This window comes from Ovis aries, chromosome 1 (genome assembly GCF_016772045.2).
Source record: "Ovis aries strain OAR_USU_Benz2616 breed Rambouillet chromosome 1, ARS-UI_Ramb_v3.0, whole genome shotgun sequence".
In the NCBI taxonomy this organism is placed as follows: domain Eukaryota; kingdom Metazoa; phylum Chordata; class Mammalia; order Artiodactyla; family Bovidae; genus Ovis; species Ovis aries.
The window spans coordinates 162,394,704-162,415,512 of NC_056054.1; the positions used below are offsets into that span (position 1 = coordinate 162,394,704).

Below are 20,809 nucleotides of genomic sequence, written 5' to 3' on the forward strand. Positions count from 1 at the left end.
CTTAAAAAAAAAGAAGTGGACATACAAAATTCTGTGTCATCAATGTTGCTTGTCTTTGATAACAGTTAAGGAAAAGTTTCTCTTTCTTAAAATAATTAATTTTCAGCTGCTTACAGAGAATGTATGTTTTCCTCAAAAATCACATTGATTCCTGACATGCAACCACCAGCCCTGGTTTGGAGGCCTGGCAGATTTTCCTTAGGCATAATTTGTCCTTAGGAAATTAAAGCAGCTAAAGGTTTTTTTGAGGATTTATAAGCAAAAGTTGTGTTATTTGCTTTAACTCTTGAACATTTAAAGGTGCATCACTTTAGGGCCATCAAGTTTGCTGTGTTGGGGGAGCTTCAGTATGGAACTTTGAAAGTCACTGTGCTAATGTTATACAGGAAAGTTCAAGTTTTACTTGACATTTGTCTCTAAAGGAAGATATTTTTGAGTTTGTCCACATTTCACCTCTCACTTTCTCTCCTGTTGTTGATTTGAAACCAATAGAATATTAAATCTAAATGTGAAGGTCATTTTAATGCATGCCCCAAGAATTTTAAATTAGTAATATTCTCCTATTATTAAAGTATCATAAATTACCTGTACACTTTTAAAATAAAAGTGAATGTATTGATATTAATACATTGCTAAGCTATTCAAAAGTAAAATGTCACCTCTTAGTTATAAAAGTCTTGTTAAATACATAAATAAAATATAGTGAAATTTCACCCTCCTTGATGAATTGGTGCCACAATGTTGATTATCTCATGTAATTTCACAAGGGCTGAAATGGATTAAAAATACGTAATGCCACATATTCCTCAGAGACAATGGATATGTTACATTTCTTTTAAATGATGCAGTTTGTAGATTTATGTGTATTACTACAATCTTATAAAATATAAGATACTTTTATAGAATACACTTAAAAATACAACACATATATTAGTAGAGATAATTTTTGCTTTCTGACTATAAACACTGAGTGACTACTTTCTTCAGAAAAATATAGCATGAGAAATTGTTACTAGATTATTTTTTCTAGGAACATATTCTAAGCTTATAAGTAGGAAAAGGGAAATTCTCAATATCACTTCTTACCTAATTGTGGAAATAGTTTTGAACAGGAAAATATTTCTACTACTGGTAAATATTTATATGTATGTATGTATATGTAAGTGGTGGTGTTTCAAATGGTTACAGTTCTGCCAGGGAAGTATCCCTAAAAACCTACATCAGAAACTAAGTAGATGCCTAGGTGAGTGATAGAAGGGAATTTTCTCTTTTTATTTTCTTGAAAATAGAAAGTGTTAGGTGCTCAGTTGTGTCCAACTCTGAGACCCTGTGGGGTGTAATCTGCCAGGTTCCTCTGTCCATGGGACTTGTCAGGCAAGAATACAGTCCCTTCTCCAGGGGATCTTCCAGACCCAGGGATCGAATCCATGTCTCCTACATTGCAGGCAGATTCTTTACCATCTGAGCCATTAGGGAAGGTATTGCTGCTGCTGCTAAGTCGCTTCAGTTGTGTCCAACTCCGTGTGACCCCATAGACGGCAGCCCACCAGTCTCCCCCATCCCTGGGATTCTCCAGGCAAGAACACTGGAGTGGGTTGCCATTTCCTTCTCCAATGCATGAAAGTGAAAAGTGAAAGTGAAGTCACTCAGCCATGTCCAACCCTCAGCGACCCCATGGACTGCAGCCTACCAGGCTCCTCTGTCCATGGGATTTTCCAGGCAAGAGTACTGGAGTGGGATGCCATTGAAGGCCATAAATAGATGGATTGACAAAGCAAAGAAATACATTGTTTCCCACCAGTATAACCCTTCAGTGAGGGCGCAGAGTGGGGAATTGGGGAGGCTTAATTATATGGAGTGAGACTATTAAGGAAATAAATATGGGATACAATAAGATCTACAAACGTCAGTCATTGTTGAATCTAATATGTATATTTACTAGCTTAACATTGTAAGTTTCTTGAATTTTTCTCTCTTTAAAAACTTTTTTAAAATGATGTTGTAAATTATTTTCAAAATTATGTTAAACTGCTTTAGCTGTATTAAGTGGAAGCATACTTTTGGTCATCATTGGGCAGAGCTTTGACTGGGAACAGCATGCTGTACTGCCATAGGGATTAAAACAGAAACTCAAACAAAGGTGACAAGTTCTGTCAGCTCTCCCGAATTCGAGCCTCAGGAAACTCCCCTCTCAAACATTCTCTCTACTACTTTATTGAATATGCCTTTATCTTAATTTTAGCCCAAACTTACAATGATGTACTAGTAAATTCACCATCTTTTACAGTCAAAGTATCTGAGTGTGAATCTTGGCTTTGGTACTGTAAGAAATATAAACTTGAAGTGGTCTATTTTCAAGACAAAGTAACTAGTTCTGAAGTAGAAAAACTTGGGAACATGACAAAGTTAAGGCCTGGACTCTTTAGATAAAGTTAGGGTTGGGGAGATAGATCAGACTGGATGCTAAAGAGATAGGACTCCACCCATTGTCTGTGCCCTGTCTCTCAGTTCAGTTCAGTTTAGTTGCTCAGTCATGTCCGACTCTTTGTGACCCCATGAACCGCCGCATGCCAGGCCTCCCTGTCCATTACCAACTCCCAGAGTTCACTCAAACTCAAGTCCATGGAGTCAGTGATGCCATCCAGCCATCTCATCCTTTGTCATCCCCTTCTCCTCCTACCCCCAATCCCTCCTAGCATCAGAGTCTTTTCCAATGAGTCAACTCTTCGCTGAGGTGGCCAAAGTACTACAGTTTCAGCTTTATCATCATTCCTTCCAAAGAACACCCAGGACTGATCTCCTTTACAATGGACTGGTTGGATCTCCTTGCAGTCCAAGGGACTCTCAAGAGTCTTCTCCAACACCACCGTTCAAAAGCATCAATTCTTCAGCGCTCAGCTTTTTTCACAGTCCAACTCTCACATCCATACATGACCACTGGAAAAACTGTAGCCTTGACTAGATGGACCTTTGTTGGCAAGGTGATGTCTTTGCTTTTGAATATGCTATCTAGGTTGGTCATAACTTTCCTTGCAAGGAATAAGTGTCTTTTAATTTCATGGCTGCAGTCACCATCTGCAGTGATTTTGGAGCCCAAAAAAATAAAGCCTGACACTGTTTCCACTGTTTCCCCATCTATTTGCCATGAAGTGATGGGACTGGATGCCATGATCTTCGTTTTCTGAATGTTGAGCTTTAAGCCAACTTTTTCACTCTCTCTCTAAACTTGACTAATGACTTGCAGACTTGACATAGTTCAATGGCACCTGGAGGGTCCCTAAGAAATCAGGATGTTGGGCAAAGGGATACTAGCAAGAAACGCTTTGTTGAAAAATGCTGGTGTAATTTGGGAAAGGAGAAAGAAGGGTCCCCTGTAAGGAAATAATGAAACTTAGGCAAAGTCCGGGTAAATTGTTTGCCACAGAGTACACAGCCAGTGAGGAACTGGGTAAGAGGAGGGTGGAAACCTGAGAGTTAGGGAATAAATTCCTTGTTGTAATCGCTCTGGGTGTGCCTTCCCACCAGACACCGGATCTTTCAAGACCTTAGTTAAAAACTCTCGCTTTCGCTGTACTTCATGTCTACAAGTCCATCCATTGGTTTTGGGCTGGTGAACATGTTTCTTACAGGTACTTACTAGCTATATAGGTTTGGGCAAATTATTTAACCTTTTAACCTCTGTTGCACCATTCTTAGTGATAACAGTGTGCCGGTGTCCAGCCCCAGTGGATCCAGGGAATTTGAAGCAGGGATGGCGTTGGCAAGGAAAAAACTTATTTATTTATTAGTATAAAATTAGATTAGGAAGAAATAGTGTAGTAGGAAAATTAAGTGGAGAAAAGAGGCTGAATAACTTGGTTTATGGGGAAAACCAATAAAACTTCAAGACAAGAAGTTTGCACCATCTACGTTAGGCCACCGGCGCCCACTTGAATATCAAAGGGTGCCCCGCCTTAGGCTCCCTTTCGTGCGGGTCTTAGAAGCCAGGGCAAGTAAGTAGACGTGGTGAGCCTCCCCACTCCAGATGGGAATCCAGCCAGAAAAGGAGAGGGAGGGAGAGTGAGAAAAAGGAGAGAGAGACACGGGGGGAGCCAGATTCCCAAGAAACTAGGCTGAGAGACTAGTCCGAGAACCTGGTCCATACTTTATTGTTCAGAAGGCCTTTTATACTTTTGATAATGCATGGAGATCAATGGGTAACACAAAGTTATGTGGTGTTAGCAGTCCGGACTCTTATCAAAACCAGGCTTTTCTCTCTGCATACCTAGTTGTATACACAAATAAATCTTAGGTGATTTACATCATCTTCCAGCCAAAAGGGCCAATTAACATTTACAGTCCTTTTCTGATAAGATTTGTCAACCAGAAGACTTATTTGCGTTGTTCTTCCCAAAGTCTGGTGCCACTCTCAGAAAGCACTAAATAAAGTTACATTCTTACATAGCAAAGATACAGCAATTTATAACAAGTAAAAGGAGTACAGTGATTTATAACAAAAGAAAAGTAATTAACTCAAAAGTCTAGTGTTGCTAACATCAAAACTACTATATATCTTTTTCCATATCCAGTTTACATTGATTAACATCCTCCCAGGTGCCTAAAGAATATGGAGGCCTGGTGGCAATCATTGAGTCAACAGTGAACACCCATCACCAATATGATTTTTAGCTCTTTAGAAAAGGCTCTGTATCTTTAAGATGCTTTAAGCTTTGTGCCTCTCGAGGTTGGGGGCTGTAAGCAATTCACAAGCTGTAAGAGGTCCCGGGGGAGCCTGTTAGGCAAGCTAGAAAATTATCAGAGGGGGTTTAACTGAAACATCCCTTTCAAATGCAGAAGACTAAAAACCCTGAGTTGACTTTTTCCAGAGTGTGTCAGAAGAGTGGAAAAGCAGAGTACAAAGGCCGGCAGATTTTTGGTTCGGGGGGGTACATGCTCAGGAAATACCAGGGGGACACCCTGAGATCTGACTCGCCTTGCCCATCAGATCTCTGCCACATGACCTTGTCACGGGTGGGATTCCTCACGCTGGCTCCCGGCAACAATGCCTACCTCATTCTGTTGTTATTTATAATGATTAAATAAGTTATTATTGGAAAAGTGCTAAGAATAATACCTGGGCTTCCCTGGTGGCTCTGAGGTGAAGAATCCCACTGCCAATGTAGGAGACTTGCCAAAGATTGGAGTTCAATCCCTATGCCTAGCCCACAGCAGCTGCTACATAATAGTTTGATACAGAAAGCTGTTCTCAATTCATTTTGAAATCATTTTTGGTAAGTTGGTGTTCAAGCTATTAAATACTTTATGTTGGTAATATTATTCTGGGCTCACAACTTCTGCCATCTGAATTCCTACAAATTGAAGAAATGTTCTGAATTTATAAGACTTTTACATAAAATATATTAAGCCCTCTAACTCTATGGATATCTGGTGTAAATAAAATATTGTTTTGAATTATGCTCTGGCTAGGTGAGAGACCTTAGCAATTATTATATTAAGAAAAAGCAAAGATCACTAACTCCAAAGCATCATACTTCCTATGATTGAAAGATTGTTAGGGAAGAAAAATGAAAAGCCAAGGAAAAAGACAAGCCAAGAGGTCATGGAACAGTTAGATTTAAAAGGACCAGACTAACTGCACCAAGATGCAGGACTTTTGAGGCCAACGGTCAAACAAGGGGCTAACCTTTCCATTTTTAACAAACTATAAAAAAATATAGCCAAATTCTAATAGATTTTAGTAGCTGGAAGTGCACTTAACTTATAGATTGTACGTCTCTGAATTAGCTGTTCTTTAAGTAAGTAAGTAAGTAAGTAAGTAAAGTCACTCAGTTGTGTCTGACTCTTTGTGACCCCGTGGACTGCAGCCCACCAGGCTCCTCAGTCCATGGGATTCTCCAGGCAAGAATACTGGAGTGGGTTGCCATTTCCTTCTCCAAGGGATCTTCCCGACCCAGGGATCTAACGTAGGTCTCCCGCATTGGAGGCAGACGCTTTAACCTCTGAGCCACCAGGGAAGCTCACCTGTATTCCAATAATATTATCTGAGAGTCAGAATTTATGTCAGGTAAACAATCACATCATTTTCTGCTGTTTTTGACTTAACATTTGAAACCATGCTTTCAGAGAATCTTCCAGGCATTTAAGAGGAGGCTTTTTTTTTCTTTTAACTTGGTATCATGGGCAGGGAAATTTTCAGTGTTTGAGTTTAAAATACAGTGGAGGACCAAAATATTTAAAATGAATAACCAACACATTTGGCTAGTCAATTCCCTAGTGGTGGTGCTTTAGTCACTACGTTGTGTCTGACTCTTGTGACCCCATGGACTGTAGCCTGCCAGGCTCCTCTGTCCGTGGGATTCTCCAGACAAGAATACTGGAGTGGGTTGTCATTTCCTTCTCCAGGGGATCTTTCCAACCCAGGAATCAAACCCAGGTCTCCTGCACTGCAGGCAGATTATATACCAACTGAGCTATGAAGTGAAGTGAAGTGAAGTGAAGTCACGTCGCTCAGTCGTGTCCAACTCTTTGTGACCCCATGGACTGTAGCCTGCCAGGCTCCTCTGCCCATGGGATTCTCCAGGCAAGAATACTGGTGTGGGTTACCATTTCCTTCTCCAGGGGATCTTCCTGGCCCAGGGATCAAACTCGGGTCTCCCACATTGGAGGCAGATGCTTTAAGGGAAGCCCAAATTCCCTAGTAGGGAAAGAATTCCTAGGTAAGTGTTGCCTGTAATCATATGAATGACAGGATTTTAAGGACCTGAAGAGATCTTTCCCTACTTCTTAACACTATCCTCAAAACAACAGCAACCCTTAAGTTTCTGGTGTAACACAGCATGTGCTTTCACCCTTAAGAGTTTTATAATTTCTTTGGATTTTTGCTATAGAGATGGGTATCTTTTATCTATTTTTAAATTTTTAATTGGAAGATAATGCTTTACAATGTTGTTGATTTCTGCCATCAGTCAGTTCAGTTCAGTCGCTCAGTCGTGTCTGACTCTTTGCGACCCCGTGAGTCACAGCATGCCAGGCCTCCCTGTCCATCACCAATTCCTAGAGTCCATCCAAACTCATGTGCATTGTGTCGGTGATGCCATCTAGCCATCTTATCCTCTGTTGTCCCCTTCTCCTCCTGCCCCCAATCCTTCCCAGCATCAGGGTCTTTTCCGATGAGTCAGCCCTGAGGTGGCCAGAGTACTACAGTTTCAGCTTTAGAATCATTCCTTCCAAAGAACACCCAGGACTGGTCTCATTTAGGATGCACTGGTTGGATCTCCTTGCAGTCCAAGGGACTCGCAAAAGTCTTCTCCAGCACTGCAGTTCAAAAGCATCAATTCTTTAATGCTCAGCTTTCTTCACAGTCCAACTCTCATATCCATACATGACTACTGGAAAAACCATAGCCTTGACTAAATAGACCTTAGTTGGCAAAGTAAAATCTCTGCTTTTTAATGCGCTATCTAGGTTGGTCATAACTTTCCTTCCAGAGAGTAAGTGTCTTTTAATTTCATGGCTGTAATCACCATCTGCAGTGATTTCGGAGCCCCCAAAATAAATTCTGACATTGTTTCCACTGTTTCCCATCTATTTCCCATGAAGTGATGGGACCAGATGCCATGATCTTAGTTTTCTGAATGTTGAGCTTTAAGCCAACTTTTTCACTCTCCTCTTTCACTTTCATCAAGAGGCTTTCTGGTTCCTCTTCACTTTCTGACACAAGGGTGGTATCATCTGCATATCTGAGGTTACTGATATTTTCCTGGCAATCTTGATTCCGGCTTGTGTTTCGTCCAGTCCAGCATTTCTCATGATGTACTCTGCATATAAGTTAAATAAGCAGGGTGACGATATACAGCCTTGATGTACTCCTCTTCCTATTTGGAACCAGTCTGTTGTTCCATGTCCAGTTCTAACTGTTGCTTCCTGACCTGCATACAGGTTTCTCAAAAGGCAGGTCAGGTGGTTTGATATTCCATCTCTTTCAGAATTTTCCACAGTTTACTGTGGTCCACACAGTCAAAGGCTTTGGCATAGTTAATAAAATTGACTTTGGCAAAGTCAATAGTTGTTTTTCTGAAACTCTCCCTTGCTTTTTTGATGATCCAGCAGATGTTGGCAATTTGATGTCTGGTTCCTCTCCCTTTTCTAAAACCAGCTTGAACATCTGGAAGTTCACATGTTGCTGAAGCCTGGCTTGGAGAATTTTGAGCATTAGTTTACCAGTGTGTGAGATGAGTGCAGTTGTGCAGTAGTTTGAGCATTCTTTGGCATTGCCTCTCTTTGGGATTGGAATGAAAACTGACCTTTTCCAGTCCTATGGCCACTGCTGAGTTTTCCAAATTTGCAAAAAAAGCAAAATGGCTGTCTAAGGAGCCCTTACAAATGGCTGTGAAAAGAAGAGAAGCAAAAGGCAAAGTAGAAAAGGAAAGATATTCCCATTTCAATGCAAAGTTCCTAAGAATAGCAAGGAAATACAAGAAAACCTTCCTCCATGATCAATACAAAGAAATAGAGGAAAACAATAGTATAGGAAAGACTAGAGATCTCTTCAAGAAAATTAGGGATATCAGGGGAACATTTCATGCAAAGATGGGCTCGATAAAGGACAGAAATGGTATGGACCTAACAGAAGCAGAAGATATTAAGAAGAGGTGGCAAGAATACACAGAAGAACTGTACAAAAAAGAGCTTCACGACCGAGATAATCATGATGGTGTGATCACTCACCTAGAGCCAGACATCCTGGAATGTGAAGTCAAGTGGGCCTTAGGAAGAATCACTAGGAACAAAGCTAGTGGAGGTGATGGAATTTCAGATAAGCTATTTCAAATCCTGAAAGATTTCTGCCATACAGCAAAGCAAATCAGCCATAAGCGTGTATGTGTGTGTGTGTATGTGTGTGTGTACACCGTCTCTCCCTAGCCTCCCTCTCACCTACCCCCATCCCACCCCTTAGGTCATCACGGAGCACCTGGCTGGACATCCTGTATTCTACAGCAGCTTCCCACTAGCTGTCTGTTTACTCCTGGTGGTGTGTATATGTCAGTGATACTCTTCTAATTTGTCCCACCCTCTCCTTCCTCGGCTGTGTCCACATGCCCATCCTCTATGTCTGCATCTCTGTCCCTGCCCTGTAAATAGGTATCTTTTTACATTCCATTATCCTGAGACATACATATGATACAGTAACATAAATATTTTCATTTTTAGAACAATTCTAGATTAAGAACAGAATTAAGAGAAAGTATGGAGATTTCCCATATACCTCTCTTCCCACACCCAGACAAGCATAGCTTTCCCCAGTATCAATATCGTTCACCAGAATGGTACATTTTTTTATATTTAGTGTACCTATATTAGCATATCATCATCACCCAAAGTCCATAGTTTACCCCTGGGTTCGCTGTTGGTGTTGTACATTCTTTGGTTTTGAGAAATGTGTAATAACATTATCAATCATAGTATCATCCACAGGATTTTCACTGCCCTAAAATCTTTGGGGTACATATTCATCCTTTACTCCCACCAACCTATGGCAACCACTTATTTTTGTATTATATCTCTTAAGTGTGTGTGTGTGTGTGTGTGTATCTATGTTATATAATTAGAATGATACAGTAGAAGATTTCAGATTGGCTTCTTTCACTTAGTAACATACAGTTAAGATTCTTCTGTGTTTTTTCATGGCTGTATAGCACATCTGTTTCAAGTGCTGAATAATATTCTATTGTCTAGATATACCACAGTTTATTTATCCATTTACCTACTAAAGGACAGCCTGATTATTTCCCAGTTTCAGCAGTTATGGATAAAGTGTTATAAACATTCATCTGTAGGTCTTTTTATGGACATACACTTTCAACACCTTTGAGTAGATACCTAGGAGTGCATTTGCTGAATCATATGGTAAGTATATGTTTAATTTTGTAAGAAACCACCAAACGGTACTATTTTACATCCCCATGGTAAATGAGTATTCCTGTTGCTCCACTTCCTCATCAGCATTTGTTGTTGTCAGTGTTCTGGATTTTGGCTATCTCTGATGGTTATGTCGTGGCACCTCATTGTTGTTTAGACTTGCATTTTCTTGATAATGTGATGCGAGACATCTTTTCATATACTTATTTGCCATCAGTATTTCTTCTTTGTAAGGTATACACATAAAGATTTTTAGGTGCTTTGGATGGCTACATATAAAAAAACAAAGATGTCTCATAATCAAAACTAATTCCTCAAATATTGATTATAGTGGATGATCTAATCCTTACGTCTATTGAGTTGGGCTATTATTGTTAATTTCCTCTTTGCCATTTTGTTTCCACTAACCATCCTTAACCTATAAATATACTCAAACTTCTGTCATTAAAAAAATATTCCCAGCCCAATAATTTTTCTCCCAAGGCAAGTACTGGGAAAAGCAGTTTTCATTGGCTACAGTTACTTCTTAACACACTTCTAATTTAGTTTTTACTCTACTGCATTCAGAATTTTGCTCTTCAGCCTACTGTAATCACTTCAAGTAAACTGCATAAGAAGAACTGACCAATCATCTAACTTGCCATATTGTGTTAGAAACATTTTGTCTTATTATTCATGACGTTTAACTCTGTTAGTCTCTTCCTTTTTCTAGAAACTATCTGTTCTCTTTTATTCTAAGACTCTGCAATCTCCCTTTCACCCTCTTAATTTTCTGAACCTCGTATGTGTTGGCATGGATGGTTTTTCTTCTGTTGCTCACCTGTTCAGTTCAGTTCAGTCACTCAGTCATGTCTGACTCTGTGACCCCATGAACTGCAGCACACCAGGCCACCCTGTCCATCACCAACTCCTGGAGTTTACCAAAACTCGTGTCCATTGAGTCGGTGATGCCATCAAACCATCTCATCCTCTGTCCTCCCCTTCTCCTCCTGCCCTCAATCTTTCCCAGCATCAGGGTCTTTTCCAATGAGTCAAATCTTTGCATCAAGTGGCCAATATATTGGAGTTTCAGCTTCAATATCAGTCCTTCCAAAAAACACCCAGGACTGATCTCCTTTAGGATGAACTGGTTGGATCTCCTCACATTCCAAGGGACTCTCAAGAGTCTTCTCCAACACCACAGTTCAAAAGCATCAATTCTTCGGTGCTCAGCTTTCTTTATAGTGCAACTCTCACATCCATACATGACTACTGGAAAAACCATAGCCTTCCTTAAATGGGCCCTTGTTGGCAAAGTAATGTCTCTGCTTTTGAATATGCTGTCTACATTGGTCATAACTTTCCTTCCAAGGAGTAAACGTCTTTTAATTTCATGGCTGCAATCACCATCTGCAGTGATTTCGGAGCCCCCATAAATGAAGTCTGACACTGTTTCCACTGTTTCCCATCTATTTCCTATGAAGTGATGTGACCAGATGCCATGATCTTAGTCTTCTGAACGTTGAGCTTTAAGCCAACTTTTTCACTCTCCTCTTTCACTTTCATCAAGAGGCTTTCTAGTTCCTCTTCACTTTCTGCCATAAGGGTGGTGTCATCTGCATATCTGAGGTTATTGATATTTCTCCCAGCAATCTTGATTCCAGCTTGTGCTTCCTCCAGCCCAGTGTTTCTCATGATGTACTCTGCATATAAGTTAAATAAGCAGGGTGACAATATACAGCCTTGATGAACTCCATTCCGAATTTGGAACAAGTCTGTTGTTCCATGTCCAGTTCTAACTGTTGCTTCTTGACCTGCATACAGATTTCTCAAGAGGCAGGTCAGATGATCTGTTATTCCCATTTCTTTCAGAATTTTCCACAGTTTATTGTGATCCACACTGTCAAAGGCTTTAGCATAGTCAGTAAAGCAAAAGTAGATGTTTTTCTGAACTCTGTTGCTTTTTCGATGATCCAGTGGATGTTGGGAATTGCCAACATCACCTGTTAAATGTTAATTTTCCTCATACTCCTTTCTTAGTTTTCTGTTCTTATCACATGTTCTCAATTTCATGGCTTCAAATAGCACCTATAAAGAGGTGATGCCTATAGTTTTATCCATATCCCAGTCTTCTCTCCTAAGGTCCAAAGTCACCTCACCATCTCAATTTGGGATCTGACAACCTGTGTGTGCCAGAGATACCTGCCTACATCTCCAATCTTGTATCATGCCATACTCTCTGTGGTTGTTAAACTCATGGACTTCCATGATGCTGCCCTGTTCTCATCTTTAATGCTAAAAGTTTTCTCTACTTGAAATTCCCTTTCTTTAGGTCCTCTATCATGGTTTTCTTATTGCCAGGCTCAAATGTCAATCGGATAAGTATTTTCTGACTGCCTGTTCAAAAATAGAATCCCTCCCAGTTACTCTTATTTATATCATATATTTTATTTTTTATGCCTATGTCGCTCTTAGAAAATATCTGATTTATTTGTTCACTCACTTCCTTGTTTATTTTCATTCTATCTGTAGTGGATTGCAAGTGGATCATGAATGTTTTTTCTTTACTTTATCTCCAGCACTAATAATAATACCAGGCTAGTACTGGGCACAAAATAAATGTTTGAAGAACAAATCAACTAATAATTTTAGCTCATCTTTGAAAGTCACTTTTATTGCTTCATACCTCAGCTTGATCATTCACCTCAGCTTGTTTCTTTATCATGGTGTATCCTCATCTACCCATGCTTCCAAGCAAGGGACTCATAACCCTGTCCCTACCCTTGATGTATCTCAGTAGTCACAAAGCTTGTCAGTTTTACTGTTTAGTATTTCTTCTGTCCATTCCTTCATACCAACTCCTAGTCCTTCCTTTTTTGGTAAGACCACCAACTCTCCCTTGGGCTAATGGAATAATATTTTGGCAAGTCTCCTTCCTTTGGTCTTCTATCCCTCTGAATATTCTAAACTATTAGAAAATATTATTTTTAAATAAAAACAAGATCTTGAGTATTTTATTCTTTCCTATGCCTAAAATCTTTCAAAGCCCAGCACCTTTTTGCCAGAATTATAAGATTCAATGCAAGGGCATCCAAAGTTCAGCCTTGGCCTGTTTTTCCATCTCTAATTATAACTATACTGTTACTGCTAAGTCGCATCAGTCGTGTCCGACTCTGTGCAACCCCATAGATGGCAGCCCACCAGGCTCTCCCATCCCTGGGATTCTCCAGGCAAGAACACTGGAGTGGGTTGCCATTTCCTTCTCCAATGCATGAAAGTGAAAAGTGAAAGGGAAGTTGCTCAGTTGTGTCCAATTTTTCTCGACCCCATGGACTGCAGCCTACCAGGCTCCTCTGCCCATGGGATTTTCCAGGCAAGAGTACTGGAGTGGGGTGCCATTGCCTGGGATCTCTCAAATCGTTCTGATATCCAATGATAACTTCTAAGTTTGGATATTCTTGATCTTTAAAACATTCATTGCATACCTTTTACATGAACTGCAAAGTATGTAGAAGAAATTAGGAATAATAAATTTGAAATGAAATTCTGAAATGTCTTCTCTGTTATCTTAATCAACTTCATAGATACTTAATTTTGCAGGTGATTCATTAATATATGTTCTATGCTTTAAAGGATGAGTCATGGAGAACACTCCATAATATCACATACTGATCAGTTAGGGCTGCCTCTTAGATCAGTCTGAAGCACAAGAGACCATGCTGCTTGCCAAGAAGTCTGTTATCAAAATAACTAACTATAAGGCTTTCCTAGGACAGAAGGAGAAAATGTTCACTAAAGTTCAAGAAACAAAAGACTGTAAAAGTTACTAAGAAAGTACTTGTCAAGCTAGAAGGACAGAGAACAAGAAAAGACAGAGAAATGAAGAGAGGATCTAATATATGGGTGCAGAGACAAATGTAATTCCACAGTCATAGCATTTTCACTTTGATGTTTCTCATGTGTTTAAATCAATAGGAAGATTTTATTTTAATTACTGAACAGGTGCTACAAGAGTAACATATTCCACAAACATTTGTGTTGCCTACTTAAAGATGTTCAAAATGTAAAATGTAAGTCATATATACAGGTACTTCTCATGTACATCATTAAGGATTTAACTTTTCTTGGAAATGTCATGTCTTTTTTATCATTGTATTTGATATACACTGGCAGTGATTGGAGTGAAAGTATAAAAGTTGAATTTATTTTTGCTCTAAGATTAACATTGTAAAACATGGCTTCTTTATTTCTGGGATAATTGGCCACGTAAGAAAGTCATTATTTTCTCAACCTTATTTTGAGTAGAATAAATATTGTGTTTAGATGCAGTAGGAAAGATGTTCTTCCACATTTCAGCTGCCCTTCTCAGGTCCCCTGTGCTCCAGATAGCCCTGCTCTGTTTGGTGTCTTTTCTTTTTTATCCAGTCTCTTCGAGTTTTTCTCTCTCTTCCTCCTCCTTCTCCCTCTCCCTCCCTCTCTTTTTCTCCTAAGGTTCTTTTGTATGGAAAAAACACTCTAGTACCTTGCTTTTCCATCTCACTGTTGAAAAACAAAAGCCACAACTGATTGCTTAGGTGGCTGATTGCAAACACAATTGTTGCAGCCATGATTTTCCAGAAGCCAGAAAGGGGACATTGCAAAGATGTATTTATTACCTCTAGCAGGGTGCACTATATTCTAGATTTGTTCTCATTATAAAAAATAACTAAATATTTACTTTGTGTATTGCAATGGTATATTTTTAAAATTAAAATGATCCTTATATTCCAGAATAGACACCTATATGTAATGAATCTGTTTCCCTAGTACAGATCATGATATAAGATGTTGCTTGAGCTTTATGAAGTTTCCTAAACATAAATATTTTAGTTTTTATTTCAGGCAAGATTATTTTACCAAATTACCTGGGAGAGTTTGCTTCATAGGAAGAGATATTAAGTGGTTATTCTGCTGATGCTGAAGAATTGAGTTACCACTTGCTGCCAGATCTTCCAGAACAGATCTATTCTTGGCATCAACAATTGGAACTCAGAGAAGATTGTCCCATTTAATATCATTTACTTGTACACAACAGACAAGTGACCACAAATCATCCATAATTGGAAATAAAACACTCATAATTACACTGCAATGTTGTGATTTTTGAGAAAGTTTATTAATTTGCTTTAATCTATTTATTTATTATTTAGCTTTTCACTCCCATAATATGACATCAGTTAGACTCATCATATTTCTCTTTTTTTGTATTTCTAATGAGTGTTTAATTTAAAATACCTGACTCAAACACAGAAAAGGCTGTATATAGGTATGCAGGATATTTTCCTTCATGATATTGAGGGAAACAGGATGATTTTTTACTCAAAACATTCAAACTCAGGTTCCTCATGATTTAATTTGTGATTAGTATGCTTTTATTATGAATGTGATCTTGCCCTTTAACTCTTGCCCTGCACAACTATTGCATATTTTGGTAATTGTTAGAACTAGTTATTGTATGGGTTTATATCAAAAATTTTTTCTGCATTGATGAAAATAGTTGACAACAATTTTCTGAAACTTTTCCATGGTAAAATTATGTCCACGCTCTATAGAATAGAAATCTAGAGCCACAAATGCTTACTTTTCAAGTTTTGAATATCTCTAAATAATAAAAAGAAGCTGTTTATTCCTTCCCAATGAATAGAGATAATGGTGGCTGTCCATTTTGCTGAGTTTTTATTAGTTAATAAATATTGATATTTATTATTTTATATTTAATATTTTCATAATATAGACAGTCCTTTCTACTACTTAAGTGATTTTCAAGTAACCTATTTCTATATTGAATTATCCACACCTGATTTTTGCAAAGATTATAGCCTTGAACACACCGCTCTCCCAATATTTTTCAAAATTTGTACTGTGTAAAAGATAATTCTTTTAGGGTTGCACAAAACCATGCATTCTATTCATGCCCTTAGTTAAAGAATATGTCACCTTCGTATCAGACTAGACTAGAATAGAAATATACATGAATATACATATTTCAGTGCAATATGTACATTTGGTAAGTATTAGTCACCTTTTCTCGGAGAAGGCAATGGCACCCCACTCCAGTGCTCTTGCCTGGAAAATCCCATGGATGGAGGAACCTGGTGGGCTGCAGTTCATGGGGTCGCTAAGAGTCAGACAAGACTGAATGACTTCCCTTTCACTTTTCACTTTCATACTTTGGAGAAGGAAATGGCAGCCCACTCCAGTGTTCTTGCCTGGAGAATCCCAGGGATGTGGGAGCCTGGTGGGCTGCCATCTATGGGGTCACACAGTCGGACATGACTGAAGTGACTCAGCAGCAGCAGCAGCAGCAGCAGCAGCAGCAGCAGCAGCAGCAGCAGCAGCAGCAGCAGCAGCAGCAGCAGTCACCTTTTCTATAAAATCAGGATGTTAATAACTGCCTTTCAGGTTGTTTGTTGTGATAATTGAATGAAATAAATCATGAAATATTAAGTATACTCCTTGCAACAAAATACTAAAAACTGCTTTTTTTTTTTTTTTAAATCATGCCTACCTTGTATAAAAGTATTCAGTCCTGCCCAAGGACAGGAGGAAGGTGTCACAAAGGGAGTAACACCTAAATCAGAATATGAAGGATGAGTATAGGCATTTTCCACAGAGCAAAAAAGATGAAGAAACAATTTGTCCAAAAGCATTTAGATGTGACTAAAAGAAGAAAGAGGCTGAGGGATGGGCCTAGTTATAAAGACAAATGTAGACAAGGTTGAGAGCTTTAGATTTTATTCTGGAAGTGAATGGTATTTAGACTATCAGAGTTCTTTTTAAATTATTTTTGTTTCCTTTAACTGAGTTTCAGAATTCAGGGAAAATCTAACTAAACAGTTATCTTAAGTCATCATTTGTAGTATTGTGAAAACATAAGTGATAACAAGTCAAGTTTAGACATCAATTTAGTTACTGAAGTAAGCGCAATAATATTGAAGAAAATAAGAATATGTAGAATTCAAAGGATTTTAAGTGCACATGTTTCTTATTTTGAGCAATATTTATCTTGAAGATTTAAGTTTCAGTTGCTTTTCTGTAAATAAATTATTTTTAAATGCTGTAAGGAACATTGTTAAAAGAAATTTGTTGTAGGAAGGCAATAAATTGCTAATTTCTGTGTTTTGAAAATTTATATTTGACAGTACTCTCTCAGCAAAACCCAATGAAATGCAGGTATTTTTTCTGTTTATAGGATGAATACATTGCAATAGAGGTAAAAAAAAAAAAAAAAAAAAAAAACCTTAAACATCAAAAAGACTTAGATTATCATCCTACCACTGATGAATTTGATGACCTTGACATAATTACAAAACTTTCCTGGACCTCATTTCTTTCTCTAAATAAATTGATTTAATTCTTTCCCTGTGGTGAGGTTGAAGTCCCAGTTTCATTGTCTATTTCCAAATATACAAACATTTTATGAACAAGTCTTATGGATAGAGCACATAGTAGTTTAGGTATGAATACAAATACAAAATTTTGTTAACAGGGCTCTACTAAGTACCTTTTTCAAAGATTATATAGGAATAATATTATGATAAAGTTAATAATATAACTATAAAGTTAAAATTCATACTGATAGTGAAAAAAAATGAAATGACTTTTAGAGTTTAAAATTATGTCTATATGCAGATCTGACAACTGATAATTTTAGTACATTATGAAAGTCTGGACACATACTTTTTCACTTATTCATATAGTTTACTCCTTTGCAAAAGCATTTACCAAAACATCTCTAGATGATTCACTATATCTTTAATGTTTTCTGACATAGGTAAACACAAAACTATTTTCTCTCATCCATAAACTCAGATGTGACTATGTTTTTTATTAGGAAACCATATTATTGCATCTTGGTAGTAGCAGACACATTTAAATCATTGTCAGGTAGTAACTTAAAAAAATACAGTTTAATAGGCAATAGCCTTTCCTGATTTGATATCCTCAGTTACTTGAATCAAATTTGCATTGTTCTTAAGGTTAAAAATGTATCTATAAACCACAATTAGCTATAGAGTTAATGGGTGAATTAATAATCACTCTTCTGCTAGTTTTCCTTCAGATGCTTCTTAGAAAATAATATTTTATAAATAAATATTTGGGAAATACTGGATTCAACAAAGAGAAGGAAAGTGTGTTTCTTTTGTGTTAGCATCAATCTGCCAGAGGAATCGTAATTTGAGCACTGAGCTCGTTTTTTGGGTTTTATCTCAAGGGACTAGAGATATTATAATGGGATGTATTTTGAGAAATATAGTTCTGTGTAAACATTTTACATAAAGAAAAAAAGAAAATGAAAAATAAAAAATTGTAGCCCACTTGGCCTCTGCTACTCTGAGAGGAAGATGGGGTTGTAAGGCCAGATGCTTTTCCGGGAAGGGGCTGGACAGCACTGCCACCGCTTCTCACACGTTTACTGTTAGAGCACGGTTACTTAACTATGTAAAGGGGAAATCCCAAGTGAAGCCAAAGGAACATTGAAACTGTGTTTTAAAAATAAATTAATAGAAATGAGATTGTAATTTTTTCCAAGTTTATTGCATGATGGTCTTGAAAAACAGCTAGTTGGAAATTAGGATAGTTGTCCTTTTCTTATGAGATTGGTCTTGAGAGTGCAGTGTGGAGATTACTTTCTTCCTGTGTGAATTACTTGTTTCCTTTGAAGAAAAAGATCAACAGAAGGAAATCCCTGAGAGTTTTCAATACAGATGTCTCCAAAAGAGTTATTGCTGCCAAGCTTTTTTTCTCCCAATGTGTCACATAATCTTTGTATAATTTATAAATGATAACAAAGCAATCAGGCCACATTCATAAAAGCCAAGTGACACATAATTTAGTGGAATCTGAGGATTAGAATTAATTGTCTCTCTTTGTTCTAAGTTCTAAATCTTAGTAAATGATTCACTGTATGTCATTACAGCTTAATATTTGCATGAAATCACAGTTTAGCTGGCATAATTTAATGGCAATTAAAAAGCTATTTAATCGTCATGCAAATTGGTATGAGGGCCCTTGAGTAAGAAGGGTGTCTGCCTTTTTAATTTAAGTATCTCTAGGCGGACAGTCATATATTTGCAGACACCCATAACATAATTGATAACATTCTTCCTGATCTTGGAAATGTAAGTGAATAATAATTAATGTTTTCCATTATAAATAAGAGAAAAGAGCAACAATATGAATATGTCATCCAGTAGGAAGACACTATTATGATAATGAATCGTTATCTCCTAGGCATGAGTCTAGGTTGGAGGAAAAAAATTATGCTTATCCCTTTGCTCTAGTTTATAATCCCTTCAATATTTGCCTTTCTGAAAGCAGACATGTCTGTAACTCTCCAGAACATGAAATGGCATAAAGCAAGGTATACAGAAGCCTTTTGGAAAAACTAACAGTCCCATTTCTAGGGCTGATTTTAGGTGGTGTACATATAGGTGTCTGAGCCATACCCATCAGGGTGCTGATAATAGGATCCAACAAGATGAAAAAGGGAAGCATAGCATTGCTTAATATCTCAAACCCAACACCCAATCGTATGGATTTAGGAGTGATGTTATGCTTCTCTAACACTGTGTAACAGATCTTGTTACTGAGTTCTCTATACTCTTTAAGACCACTCCCCACACTGCAGCCGGAGTGCTGTTTTTGAAACACATCGCTTCTGTACATAGAATCTGTCAGCTTCTTCCTTTTAAATGAAAAAAATATATATATATGTATATATACAGACTCATTCCACTGAGCATAGCAGTGTTGCATTATCCAACCCCTTCCTGTTGCTTAAAACTCACTTCTTGTTTACTCCTCCTGCATTCTAGCTACAGTGATCTTCTGTCACTTCCATGACTATTTCACACTCTCTTTTGACTGAAGGACCGTGCATGTTCTATCTCTAAAATCCTTCCTACCCCTCTCTACATCTTCCACACCACCTGCATGAGACCTTCTCAGAAGGTTTCTCAGGTTGGCCCCCTGATACATTTTTTTAGCTCCATTCCTTTTGATTTCTGTGATTGCACTTTCTATAATTTGAATTTTATTCTTCTGTTTGTGTGTGTGTGTGTGTTTTTATCTAGCCATTCAGCTAAAATGTCAATAGCAAGAAAGTAGAAATAACATTTATCAGATTTATGCTGTAAACCCAAGATCTAGCAGAATCTCTGGCACACATGGTAGTCATGGAAAACTTATTTAATGAGTAAATGACCATGTCTTGAAATCCAAAAGAAGCCTATGTGAAAACTTGAATTTATTTCTCTGCAGAGAATGTCACAGAGAATTCTTTTCCACCTTCTAAGCAAATTGCTGAATTTTAAAGAACTGTTTGAATTTCTTAAGACTACCCTTTTAAAATATAGCTGTATTATTTAATGAGTCATTTATGCAATGAATTATTTTTCAAAGTATCTGTCATAGGCACAGTCTCTTACAGAAGGATTCTGTGGCATTTCACAATATAGCAAGTTCACAGTGTACTGTCTGGCACGTAGTAGACCTTCAGTTAATAATTGTTCAGTGAATGATATGAAACTGAGGTTTGAAGGACTCAGATGAATATACAAGATTATTGACACAATTTTAAGAGAGGGGAAAAAAAAAACGAATAGTTAAAGACATCAAGTACTCTGTGCAGTGTGATCATATGGAAAAATAATGAGAAATGAGAGCAGATGCTCATCCACCACCCATGACCAGTATGGTTTATGCAGATTCTTGATGTCGAGTAAGAGGATCTTGGGAGTCTCTTTATAAGCTTTCAAGGATGCATTTACTTATGCTTCGTAAAGTTAATATAAATAAAGTCTAGGTACCATATCTTACCTATATCCCCTTTGATCGCTTCCAAATTCACCTGCCAATGTAGGAGACACAA

General features: G+C 37.9%; 1 protein-coding gene across 2 annotated transcripts in view; it reads left to right on the forward strand.

Moving 5' to 3' along the window:
- Window positions 1–20,809, forward strand: part of EPHA6 (EPH receptor A6) — a 985,602-nt gene that overhangs the window by 412,087 nt on the left and 552,706 nt on the right. The window lies entirely within an intron of this gene.